Here is a 12,079-nt window from a genome sequence, read left to right as displayed (position 1 = left end):
TTACATAATTCTGGGGACTGACTATCTACTCTTCCACTGAGGAGAATTCCCTTGGCACGCCCGCTTGCCATTTCGTCCTGCTGGTTCGTTTGTTCTATTGTACATCCTGCAGCATCTTTGCCCGATGTAGCTGAAGCAGAGTCATCCATCATTGCAATCACAGGAACTGAGGGCCTTATGGACTGGGAGTAAATTATGAAGCTATGAGGAAGATGATCATTTTTGTAGAAACAGCTATTTTATGTTTCTGTTCTCCACACCATCTTTCCTTTCTTGTTTGGGATAATGAAAGAGTAAAAGCCACAGGGCCAGTTTTTGTCCTTTGGATTCACGCTGAAGAAAGAAAATACAATCCATAAAAATGCACTTAATGAGCCTAAGATTGACTAGTTTTTTTTTATTGTTTATTTTGAATTTCAGATGTGATTCTCTGTTGACCTGCTGTTAATATTCTGTAGCTGCAGATTTCCCAGATTTTAATACATTATAAATGGATAAACTTCACCATGTGGGATGATTTAAAGTAACTGATTTACCACCCAGGCTGGGCACTACAAAGGGAAAGTTGTCAATTATCTTTGTGAATTTCAGTCATGTTCAGTCAAACTAGATAGCATTCCCTTTCTCCCTCTTATCCCTCCCCTTCTCCTACAGTGGAAGCATCAATTAATGGCTGGAAACATAATCTAAATTCATAAGTTACTTGGAAACTTACCATTTTGCTTCTTACAATTTACATAAGCCTTTATTTTAAACTAGTAAATTTAGAATCAGTTTAACATTCATAATATGGGGAAGATATGCCTAGGTAATCTCAAAAAAAAGTGATTTACTTCCCAAATATTCTTAAAGAAAATTGAAATTGAGGATTTAATCATAAAATTTAAATAGTTCTAGTGCATGTTCAATGGGACTAATATTTATTTGTTCTATCTTCAGTTATTCTACAGTTCTACAGTTTGATATTATAAAATATACCTATATTGATTTGCTGAGTTTCTCACAGATCATTGGCTATTTCTTTTTCTTTCTTTATTGGTGCATCATAATTCTACACAATAGTGGGTTTTGTTGTTACATATTCACACATTAACATGATAAAATAATATAATTTGGTGAAAATCATTCCCCAGTATTTCTCCTTTCCCTCACCTTCTTTCTGACCCTGGTCCCTCTCCTCTACTGATCTCTGATTTTCCTAAGATTCCTCTACACAACTTTAAATTTTTCCTCTCTAGCTTCCACATATTAGAGAGAACATGAGACCTTGACTTTCTGAGTTTGTTTTATTTTGTTTAACATAATATTCTAAGTTCAATCCATTTTCCTGAAAAATGGCATTATTTCCTGTGCTTTCGGGCCTCCTAATGAAAAAGTGTGACCTATGTATGTAAGTTGGAATATTTACCATCTATTTTTTTCTAGAGTTTGCTTAATTTCTGATCTCATTCCTAAGGCTTTGATCTGTTTTGAGTTTATTTTTGTGAAGGCTAAGATACAAGAATGTAGTCTCAATATTTTACACACAGGTAACCAGTTTTCCCAGCATCATTTTGTTAAAAAGTCTCTTTTCTCCAGTGTATGTTTCTAGTACCTTTTTTAAGGATCAGACCCTATCTGTGGATTTCTCTGTGTTCTGTTCTGTACCATTGGTCTATATGTCTGACTTTATGTCAGTATGATGCAGTTTTTGTTAATACAGCTCTGTTGTATTATTTGAAGTCAGATATCATGATGCCTCCAGCACAACTTTTTGGCTTAGAATTGCTTTGGCTATTCTGAGTCATTTATTCTTCCAAATTAATTTTATGACTTTTTTTTTTAGTTCTGTAAAGAATGCCATTTGTATTTTGAACATTGACTCTGTACATTGAATTTGTACATTGCTTTAAGGAGACTGGCCCTGTAAAAAAATACTAACTCTGCCTATCCATGAACATGGAGGTCTTGGAAGTCTTTTCATTTTCTTGTGTCTTCTTCAATTTCTTTCTTTAGTGTTCTACAGCTTTCATTGTGGAGGTCTTTCACCTATTTGATCAGGTACTTTTTCTTTGAGTGTATTGTGAAAGGGATTTTTTTTACTACTTTCTTAGCAGATTCATTATTTGTTTATAGGAAAGCTACTGATTTTTGTATATTAATTGTGTAAACTTCTCCTTTGCTAAATTTGTTTATTAGTTCAAGTAATCTTCTGTGGATATTTATGGATCTTTTAAGTATAGAATCACATCAGCTGTAAACTTTGATATTTGATTTCTTCTTTTCCTATGTTAATCCCTTTTATTTCCTTCTCTTGCCTAATCACTCTGACTAGAATTTCAAGTACTATATTGAACAGGTGACAGTAGACATAATTGTATTGTTCTGGATATTAAAGGAAATACTTTCATCTTTCCCCCATTCACTATGGCTTTGCTTTGGGTTTGTCATATACAATTTTTATGATTTTAGATAATTTTTTCTCTCCCTACTTTCTTCAGTGTTTTTGTTATAAATGGATAGTGATTTTTTTGCTTTCTCTGCATTTTTGAGATGACTACAGGATTTTTTCCCTTCATTCTATTTATATGGTGAATTACATTTATTAATTTGCATATTTTAAACCATTGTTGCATTCCTGGGATAAAACTATCTGGGTTACAATGTGCAATCATCTTACCATATGTGTTGAATATGATTTGCTAATAGCCTATTAGGCACTTTGTATCTAAGTTGATCAGGAATATTGTTCTATAGCTTTCTTTCCTTGATGTGTCCTTATATGGTTTCAGTTTGAGGGCAACACTGGTTTCATGGAATGAATTTGAAAGTGTTTCATCACTTTCTATTTCATGTAATAATTTGAGGAGCATTTGCATGAGTCTTTCTTTAAATATCTAGTAGAGGCTATTTTCTTATTGAAGAGTTAGTACTTTTATCACAAATATTATTTTCTTAATAATTATTTTTCAAATTAAGAAGTGATTATTTTTTATTAGAGAAGCTAAATAGCCTCACTTTGAAGACTTATTTTTTCTTTAATATAAATAATATGCTGACTCTTCATTATAGTTGCTGTGAAATAGTCTAAACCATAACAGTATGCTATATGTAAGTCAACAATGCAAAAAATAAAATATAATACAAGAAATAAAAATACAATGTTTTAAATTTGGAAGGTATGTTGTTGTATGGACAATAAAACATTAAAGGAAACATTTTAATTGAATGTTAAATACTGGGAAGAGACTCTATCAATGTTACATCTGGTTGTTGTATATGAGAGATAAATATTTAACACAAATTAAGCTAGCATTTTTGAAACAAATATTTACCTTTTATTTTAGGTGACCACACTCCACATACATTTTGTACTATAGTTACTGACTGTTTATGCAAAATGCAACAAACACAGTAGTAATAAAGCATGAATGTTGGAAAGAAAGTAAGCTTTCTTTGTATAGGAAAAAGTGTGTGTGTGTGTGTGTGTGTGTGTGTGTATACACACACACACACACATATATATGACATTAAAGTAAATACATATATGATTTGTAGCAGAGCAAGATAATCTTACTATATATGAATGAAAATTTTACCAAGACAAACCAAAGGCACGAAAAGGTAGACATGGTAACTTTATTTTAAACTATTTATTGGCTTCAGCTGCTATGTTTTTGATGCAACCAGTTTGTTTCTTCTACTCTATTGGCCACAGACTATGCTCAATTTTCCACTAAGAAACAGAATGTTCACTATCCCCAAAGAATATGCACATGCATTACCTGTCTTACAAAGTTAGTAAAATTATTAAAGGGTTAGTCTATGTAAAAAAAAATAATTAAATTCGTACATTTTAAGCTAAAGTTTGAAAGCTTAGGCATTTAGAAATACAGGAATTATAGAAACATTAACTAAATATAGATGATTCCTGAAACTCTCTTAAATATTGTATCCATCATTTTCAGTTTTGTGGAGAAGGGTATTCATCCAAGGGTATACTTTAAAAATTTTTCTACAATGAGCAATAGACCAATTCTGCCCTCAATAGACCTAGGTTCTAGGATTTCACATGTCTTTGCAATGCAATACTCTGACTCCCATTTCAAAGACAGATTTATAGGCATGTATGTAACCTAAGTTGTTCAAATTTCACATGAACATCCTAAACTTGATTAAATTCACATGGTTTTCTGTGTGAGATATAAAACAGCTTTAGAAGTTCCACCTCCTTGTGTCTGTTTTTTCTAAAATATAAGTAGCACAATCCAGTTAGTGGCCTCTGATTTCAATTACCCATAACCACCACCTCTCAGGACAAACATGAGTCTCCATAAAGGTTGACATGGTTAAGAAAACTCATTCAAACTATAGATGACCCAGAACTGGCCTAAATTTACCTGACCCATCCCCACTTTGAGCAAACCTGAATGGAATTTCCTTTGACATTGATAAAATTAATCTACTTTTCAGACTGTTTTCCCCTGTCTTTTACCAAATTCATATTTGATTAATGTAAACATGTTAAGACATATTTTATGGAGAATATCCAAAGAATGAAAAGATTATATACTTTATCCCCTCTGCCCACTTAGGATCACTACTTTATTCTAAAGTTAATTTAGTTAGAGTCAAAAAGTCTTACAATGTTTTAAATTAATCATAATAAATGTTTATGAGAATTATTTTAAAATAAGGTAAATCTAGATATACAATTATATTTTGATGCAAAGATAATAAGACTGCACAAATTAGAATTTCAAAGCTATAATTCTAAATGCTTATGGGAAAAAAGTATTACTTTTATTATCACAAGTAGTATTACATAACACATTATATATTGTATAGCAAGATTAATGATAAAATTTCCAGACTTACCAAAAGATATTGAATGTACTCAGTCAAAGTCTCAGCAACTTTTCTGGTGTTTTCAACTGCTCTGTTGTAAATAAAAGTTGTAGCACCATGGTTCCAGTCTACTACAATTACATTAATATCTTCTTTATGCAATAAACTCCTTACAAAATTTGAAAGCCATGATGGGGTGGAGCCCATTGGTCTGTATCCAAGAATCAGCCAGACTGTTTTCTTTTGTGTGTTGAAATTAACATTGAGTGAGTTATTGAGCCCTAAAAGTGGCTCAGCACAGTTCAGCTTGTTCCTTGTATACATCATCAGAACTATCTTTAATCTGGGAATAAACAAATCTTTTCAGGAATCCTTTACACTTAGATGAGAGAATTCAATGCATGGTCTTTTATTCTCTGAAATTAAAATTTAAAAAGTCAATCAAGCTGAGAACTTAGATATTATTGGATTCTTGATGCTGTTATAAAGAACAGAATTGAATATGAGGGTTGGGGGATTTCAAAATTTTCTTAGCAATCAAATATAATTCACTAATCAACTGCACTGTTCAAAGTAATGCACTGATCAGGCAAAAAAATATAATTTCTAAACTAGAAATAATAAAAAAGCTACAATAGAAAATATAAATAAATACGATTGGTTAAAAATCATGAGTTGTTTATCTGTATAAAATAGGAAATTATAGCAATGTTTGTGACTAAAGTCATGAATATTGCTAATAAAGAAGTGATGAGCCCACCACCAATAAGATAGATAAATTGATTTTGAATTATGAACTTTAACAATAGCTTTATAGAATAGTACTTATATATGAATAATAAGCTTTAGGTAAAAAGACATTTTACTTGACCAGTTCTCTAATGAATATGAATAAAAACAAGATAACATTTTCTATCAAATAAAAATAGACAAATCTTCCTATACCATTGATAAGGGTAAATACCAAATGACTGATAAACACAGTGAGAACATATAAAATGACACACTCTTTGAAAAATTTATATTTATGTGTGTATCTCCATATGTGTGCACCACACACTTATTCTTGGCACAAAATTATAAATCACTTTAAATGTCATTATGAAACCATATGTGTTCTCTCTCTCTCTCTCTCTCCCTCTCTCTTTCTCTTTCTCTTTCTCTCCCTTTGTAATTCCCAGAAGAAACCAAGGCAGAAAATAAAATAACTAAGAAAGATTAAAAATGCTCATTGCCACATAGTAAAACAACAGCCACTTTTTATTTTCTCTTTCATTGATTTTCAGAATTGTAACTCTTTTCATAATAACAACATAATCCCAAAGTTTTTTTTCCAAATAAACTTTTAATGAGAATGTGTGCTTATATTCCTTCTTGAACATTAACTCTATAATATTTGGAAGAGAATTGGTCAATATATATGAAATATTCACAAATGTGTTAGTATATTTTATCTCAGCAAATCTACTTCTAAGAATCTATCAGGGGATCCAACATGGCGGCCGGCGAGGAAGCAGCACTTTCAATATCTCCACATTAACGGGATCAGAAACACCCATTAAAACAGCTACATTCTACCTACTGAGGATCTTCTAGCAAAATTCCGTTGAAAGGAGACCTGCTGAGAATTAGTAAGTTTATTAGACGTGACAGTTTGCCCCAGACAAGTGAAACTTGACCGGCAGCGCGGGCTCAGAGTCCAATCCCGCGGCCACCCGCCGCTTCTGCAAGCAGCAGGCGGCCCAGAGCAGCGCGGCAGAAGGGTCCCCGCCCGGCCAGCAGACAGCTCCCACCATCCCGGCTACCCTGGCGGCCCTGCTCTCGCTCGGCGAACAGCCACCCCGCCCGCCTGGTTCTTAGCCACGCAGCTGCAGTCACCCGGCTTTACAAGCGCCCCCGGCGGCCCTGCTCGGCGAGAAGGGTCCCCGCCCTGCCGGCAGACAGCTCCCGCCATTCTGCTCTTGCTCTGCAAACAGCCACCCCGCCCGCCTGGTTCTTAGCCACGAGGCTGCAGCCGTCCGGCTTTACAAGCACCCCAGGCAGCCCTGCTCAGTGAGAAGGGTCCCTGCCCGGCCGACAGACAGTTTCCGCCATCCCGGCTACCCTGGCAGCCCCGCTCTTGCCCTGCAAACAGCCACCCCGCCCGCCTGGGTCTTAGCCACGCGGCTGCAGCCACCCGGCTTTACAAGCGCCCCCGGCGGCCCTGCTCGGCGAGAAGGGTCCCCGCCAGGCCGGCAGACAGCTCCAGCCATCCCGCTCTTGCTCTGCAAACAGCCACCCCGCCCGCCTGATTCTTAGCCACGAGGCTGCAGCCGCCCGGCTTTACAAGCGCCCCCAGCGGCCCTGCTCGTCGAGAAGGGTCCCTGCCCGGCCGGCAGACAGCTCCCACCATCCCGGCACTCCTGGCGGCCCACCCGCTCTGCGAAGGGTCACCCCGCCCGGCTCTTAGCCACGTGGGCGCCGTATGCCTGGCTCTGTGGGCGCCCCCGGCGGCCCAGCGCAGCCAGAAGGGTCCCCGCCTGGCCCGACAGAATGCTCGTGCCCTTCCGGCTCTACTAACGGCCCTGCCCACCCGGGAAAGGGCTCCCCCCCTTGAGAGGACGGGAAGGAAATCTAACCAAGCCTCTATGAATTAGCGAACTGGGATCTAAAACCAGAGATTGTGTCAGACCAGAGACAAGCCAGTTCCACCTCTCCCTTCGGTCACTCCTGCAAGGAGCCAGGGGCCCGCCATAGCAGAGAGGGGAAGTCACCAAAGATTGGCCAAAGAGATTCCTTCCCAGCGGATTCTAAATTAGCAGGAGCGGCGCGGGAGCCGGCCGGAGCTGGCGGGAACCGCGGCAGCCGCACGGGAACCGGCGGGAGCCAAGGCAGTGCTGACGCAGAACCCGTGCGGCGCGGGTCTCCCAGCTACCGCTCCCACCAGTGCTGACAACTGAGGTCTCTTGCACCAGATACGGGGGCGTGGCTACCAGAAGGTAAGCAAATTTGCTGGGGGTTCTCAGCCCCAAGCTCTACAAACTTAGGGCCTGAGGGAGGCAAACAAGGAGAGTGTGCCCAGGCACTAATGAAACAGCTGCTCCACGCGTGTGCAAGTTAGGCGGAACTGTGACCACCGACAAAACAGGCCCAGTGGACCGCCAGACAAATCGCTCCAGTTGGGGGAGGGGCAGAGCCACCGGGCGCCTGCAAGGTAGGCGGACCCACTACCCACCAGCAGAACAGGCACAGCAATACACAGAGTGGCAGAGCCACCCCCCGAGCCTACAAGGTAGGCAGACCTGCGACCCACCGGCAGGTCAGGCCCAAAAACCTGCGGAGGGGCACAGCTGCCCCACGTGCCTGCTAGGTAGGCTGAACTGTGACCACCAACAGAACAGGCCCAGCGGCCGGCCAGACACATCGCCCCGCCCCGGTTGGGGGAGGGGCAGAGCCACCGGGCGCCTGCAAGGTAGGCAGACCTGCGACTCACCAGCATATCAGGCCCAGTGACCCGCGGAACGGCAGAGCCACCCCCGGGCCTGCAAGGTAGGCGCACTTGCCACCCGCCGGCAGGTCAGGCCCAGCAACTCTCGGAGGGACACAGCTGCTCCACACGCGTGCAAGGTAGGCGGAACCGTGACCACCGACAAAACAGGCCCAGTGGCCCCCCAGATACATCGCCCCGGTCAGGGGAGGGGCAGAGCCGCCACCAGCGCCTTTTAGGTAGACAGACCTGCAACCGACAGACAGAACAGGCCTAGTGGCCAGTGGAGGGGCAAAGCCGCTGCTCACGCCTGCAAGGTAGGCGGACCTGTGACCACTGAAAGAACAGGCCCATCGAAAGTACAGGAACAGCGGCCTCCTGGCGTGGTAGGCACATTGCCTCAATTGGAGGAGGGGCAGAGCCACTGCCAAAGCCTGCGAGGGAGACTTTGCAGCTATACAAGAGCAATATAAATATATAGGGGGAAAAATCAATAACACAACAGTTTCACCAAGCAGAAAGAAACGCGATCAGTATGAAAAGACAAGGAAAGAAAGGACCACAAGCAATGCAGGTCAACTCAACTTTAGAAGAGGTAATATCTGCAGCAGATGGAATGTCAGATAAAGAATTCAGGATATACATGCTTCAGATGATCTGGAGTCTCAAGGAAGACATTAGACAGCAAAATCAGACAATGAAAGACCACTTCGACCACTTCGACAATGAATTACATAAACAAATCCAAGAAACAAAAGATCAATTATACAGGGAGATAGAGGTTATAAAAAACAAACAAACAGAAATCCTGGAAATGCAGGAAACAATAAACCAACTTAAAAACTCAATTGAGAATACTACCAGCAGAGTAGAACACTTAGAAGATAGAACTTCAGACAATGAAGACAAAGTATTTCAACTGGAGAAGAAAATAGACAGCTCAGCAAAGCTGTTAAGAAACCATGAGCAGAACATTCAAGAAATATGGGATAACATAAAGAGACCCAACTTAAGAGTCATGGGGATACAGGAAGGTATTGAGGTCCAAACCAAAGGAATGAGCAATCTATTCAACGAAATAATACGAGAAAACTTCCCAGACTTGAAGAATGAGACAGAATCCCAAATCCTAGAAGCCTACAGGACGCCGAATGTGCAAAATCATAAGAGATCCACACCTAGACACATTATAATGAAGATGCCCAACATACAGAATAAGGAGAGAATTTTAAAAGCTACAAGAGAAAGGAAGCAGATTACATTTAGGGGTAAACCAATCAGGATAACAGCTGATCTTTCAACACAGACTCTCAAAGCTAGAAGATCCTGGAATAACATATTTCAAACATTGAAAGAAAATGGGTTCCAACCAAGAATTGTGTATCCCGCGAAATTAAGCTTCAGGATGGAAGATGAAATTAAAACCTTCCATGATAAACAAAAGTTAAAAGAATTTGCAGCTAGAAAACCATCTCTTCAAAACATCCTCGGCAAAATATTACAGGAAGAGGAAATGGAAAATATCAATGAAAACCAACAGCGGGAGGTAGTACAGTAAAGGTGGGGGGGAATAATCAAAGAGGAAAACAAACCATGTTTTGTAACATAAATAAACAAATATGGCTGGAAGAACAACCCATATCTCAATAATAACTCTAAATGTTAATGGCTTAAACTCACCAATTAAGAGACACAGGCTAGCAGAATGGATCACTAAACAAGACCCAACAAAATGCTGCCTTCAGGAGACGCATTTGATAGGAAAAGACATACATAGACTGAAGGTGAAAGGTTGGGAAAAATCATATCACTCATATGGACTTCGGAAACAAGCAGGAGTGTCCATACTCATATCAAATAAAATAGATTTCAAGCCAAAGTTAATCAAAAGGGATGAAGAGGGACACTACATACTGCTCAAGGGAACCATACACCAACAAGACATAACAATCATAAACATATATGCCCCAAACAATGGTGCAGCTATGTTCATCAAACAAACTCTTCTCAAGTTCAAGTCTAATAGACCACCATACAATAATCATGGGAGACTTCAACACACCTCTCTCACCACTGGACAGATCTTCCAAACAAAAGTTGAATAAGGAAACTATAGAGCTCAATAACACAATTAATAACCTAGACTTAATTGACATATATAAAATATACCACCCAACATCAAGCAGTTACACTTTTTTCTCAGCAGCACATGGATCCTTCTCAAAAATAGATCATATATTATGTCACAGGGCAACTCTTAGACAATATAAAGGAGTAGAGATAATACCATGCATCTTATCTGATCATAATGGAATGAAATTGAAAATTAACGTTAAAAGAAGTAAGGAAAAATCATGCATCACTTGGAGAATGAACAATAGGTTACTGAATGATCAATGGGTTATAGAAGACATCAAGGAGGAAATTAAAAAATTCTTAGAGATAAATGAAAACACAGACACAACATATCGGAATCTATGGGACACATTGAAAGCAGTTCTAAGAGGAAAATTTATTGCTTGGAGTTCATTCCTTAAAAAAAGAAAAAACCAACAAATAAATGATCTAATACTTCAACTCAAAATCCTAGAAAAAGAAGAGCAAAACTACAGCAAAAGAAGTAGAAGACAAGAAATAATTAAAATCAGAGCTGAAATTAATGAAATCGAAACGAAAGAAACAATTGAAAAAATTGACAAAACTAAAAGTTGGTTCTTTGAAAAAATAAATAAAATCGACAGACCCTTAGCCACGCTAACAAAGAGAAGAAGAGAGAGAACTCAAATTACCAGCATACGGGATGAAAAAGGCAATATCACAACAGACACTTCAGAAATACAGAAGATTATCAGAAATTATTTTGAATCCTTATACTCCAATAAAATAGAAGATAGTGAAGGCATTGATAAATTTCTTAAGTCATATGATTTGCCCAGATTGAGTCAGGAGGATATTGACAACCTAAACAGACCAATATCAATTGAGGAAATAGAAGATACCATCAAAAGACTACCAACTAAGAAAAGCCCAGGACCGGATGGGTATACAGCAGAGTTTTTCAAAACCTTTAAAGAGGAACTAATACCAATACTTTTCAAGCTATTTCAGGAAATAGAAAAAGAGGGAGAACTTCCAAATTCATTCTATGAGGCCAATATCACCCTGATTCCTAAACCAGACAAAGACACTTCAAAGAAAGAAAACTACAGACCAATATCTCTAATGAACCTAGATGCAAAAATCCTCAATAAACTTCTGGCGAACCGGATACAAAAACATATCAAAAAATTGTGCACCATGATCAGGTAGGATTTATCCCTGGGATGCAAGGTTGGTTCAATATACGGAAATCGATAAATGTTATTCACCACATCAACAGGCTTAAAAATAAGAACCATATGGTCATCTCGATAGATGCGGAAAAAGCATTCGACAAAGTACAGCATCCCTTTATGTTCAAAACTCTAGAAAAACTAGGGATAACAGGAACATACCTCAACATTGTAAAAGCAATCTATGCTAAGCCTCAGGCTAGCATCATTCTGAATGGAGAAAAACTGAAGGCATTCCCTCTAAAATCTGGAACAAGACAGGGATGCCCTCTCTCACCACTTCTGTTCAACATAGTTCTCGAATCACTGGCCAGAGCAATTAGACAGATGAAAGAAATTCAAGGCATAAAAATAGGAAAAGAAGAACTCAAATTATCACTATTTGCAGATGACATGATTCTATACCTAGCAGACCCAAAAGGGTCTACAAAGAAACTATTAGAGCTAATAAATG

The 12,079-nt window shown here is 39.1% G+C and overlaps 1 pseudogene; it reads right to left on the bottom strand.

Annotated features, from left to right (window-relative positions):
- Positions 1-149, bottom strand: part of LOC143389060 (lysine-specific demethylase 5B-like) — a 59,034-nt pseudogene extending 58,885 nt beyond the window's left edge.
- Positions 150-12,079: the final 11,930 nt, after the last annotated feature.

The sequence above is a fragment of the Callospermophilus lateralis genome, unplaced genomic scaffold (assembly GCF_048772815.1).
Source record: "Callospermophilus lateralis isolate mCalLat2 unplaced genomic scaffold, mCalLat2.hap1 Scaffold_43, whole genome shotgun sequence".
Taxonomy (NCBI): domain Eukaryota; kingdom Metazoa; phylum Chordata; class Mammalia; order Rodentia; family Sciuridae; genus Callospermophilus; species Callospermophilus lateralis.
This window is presented reverse-complemented; position numbering and strand designations above follow the sequence as displayed.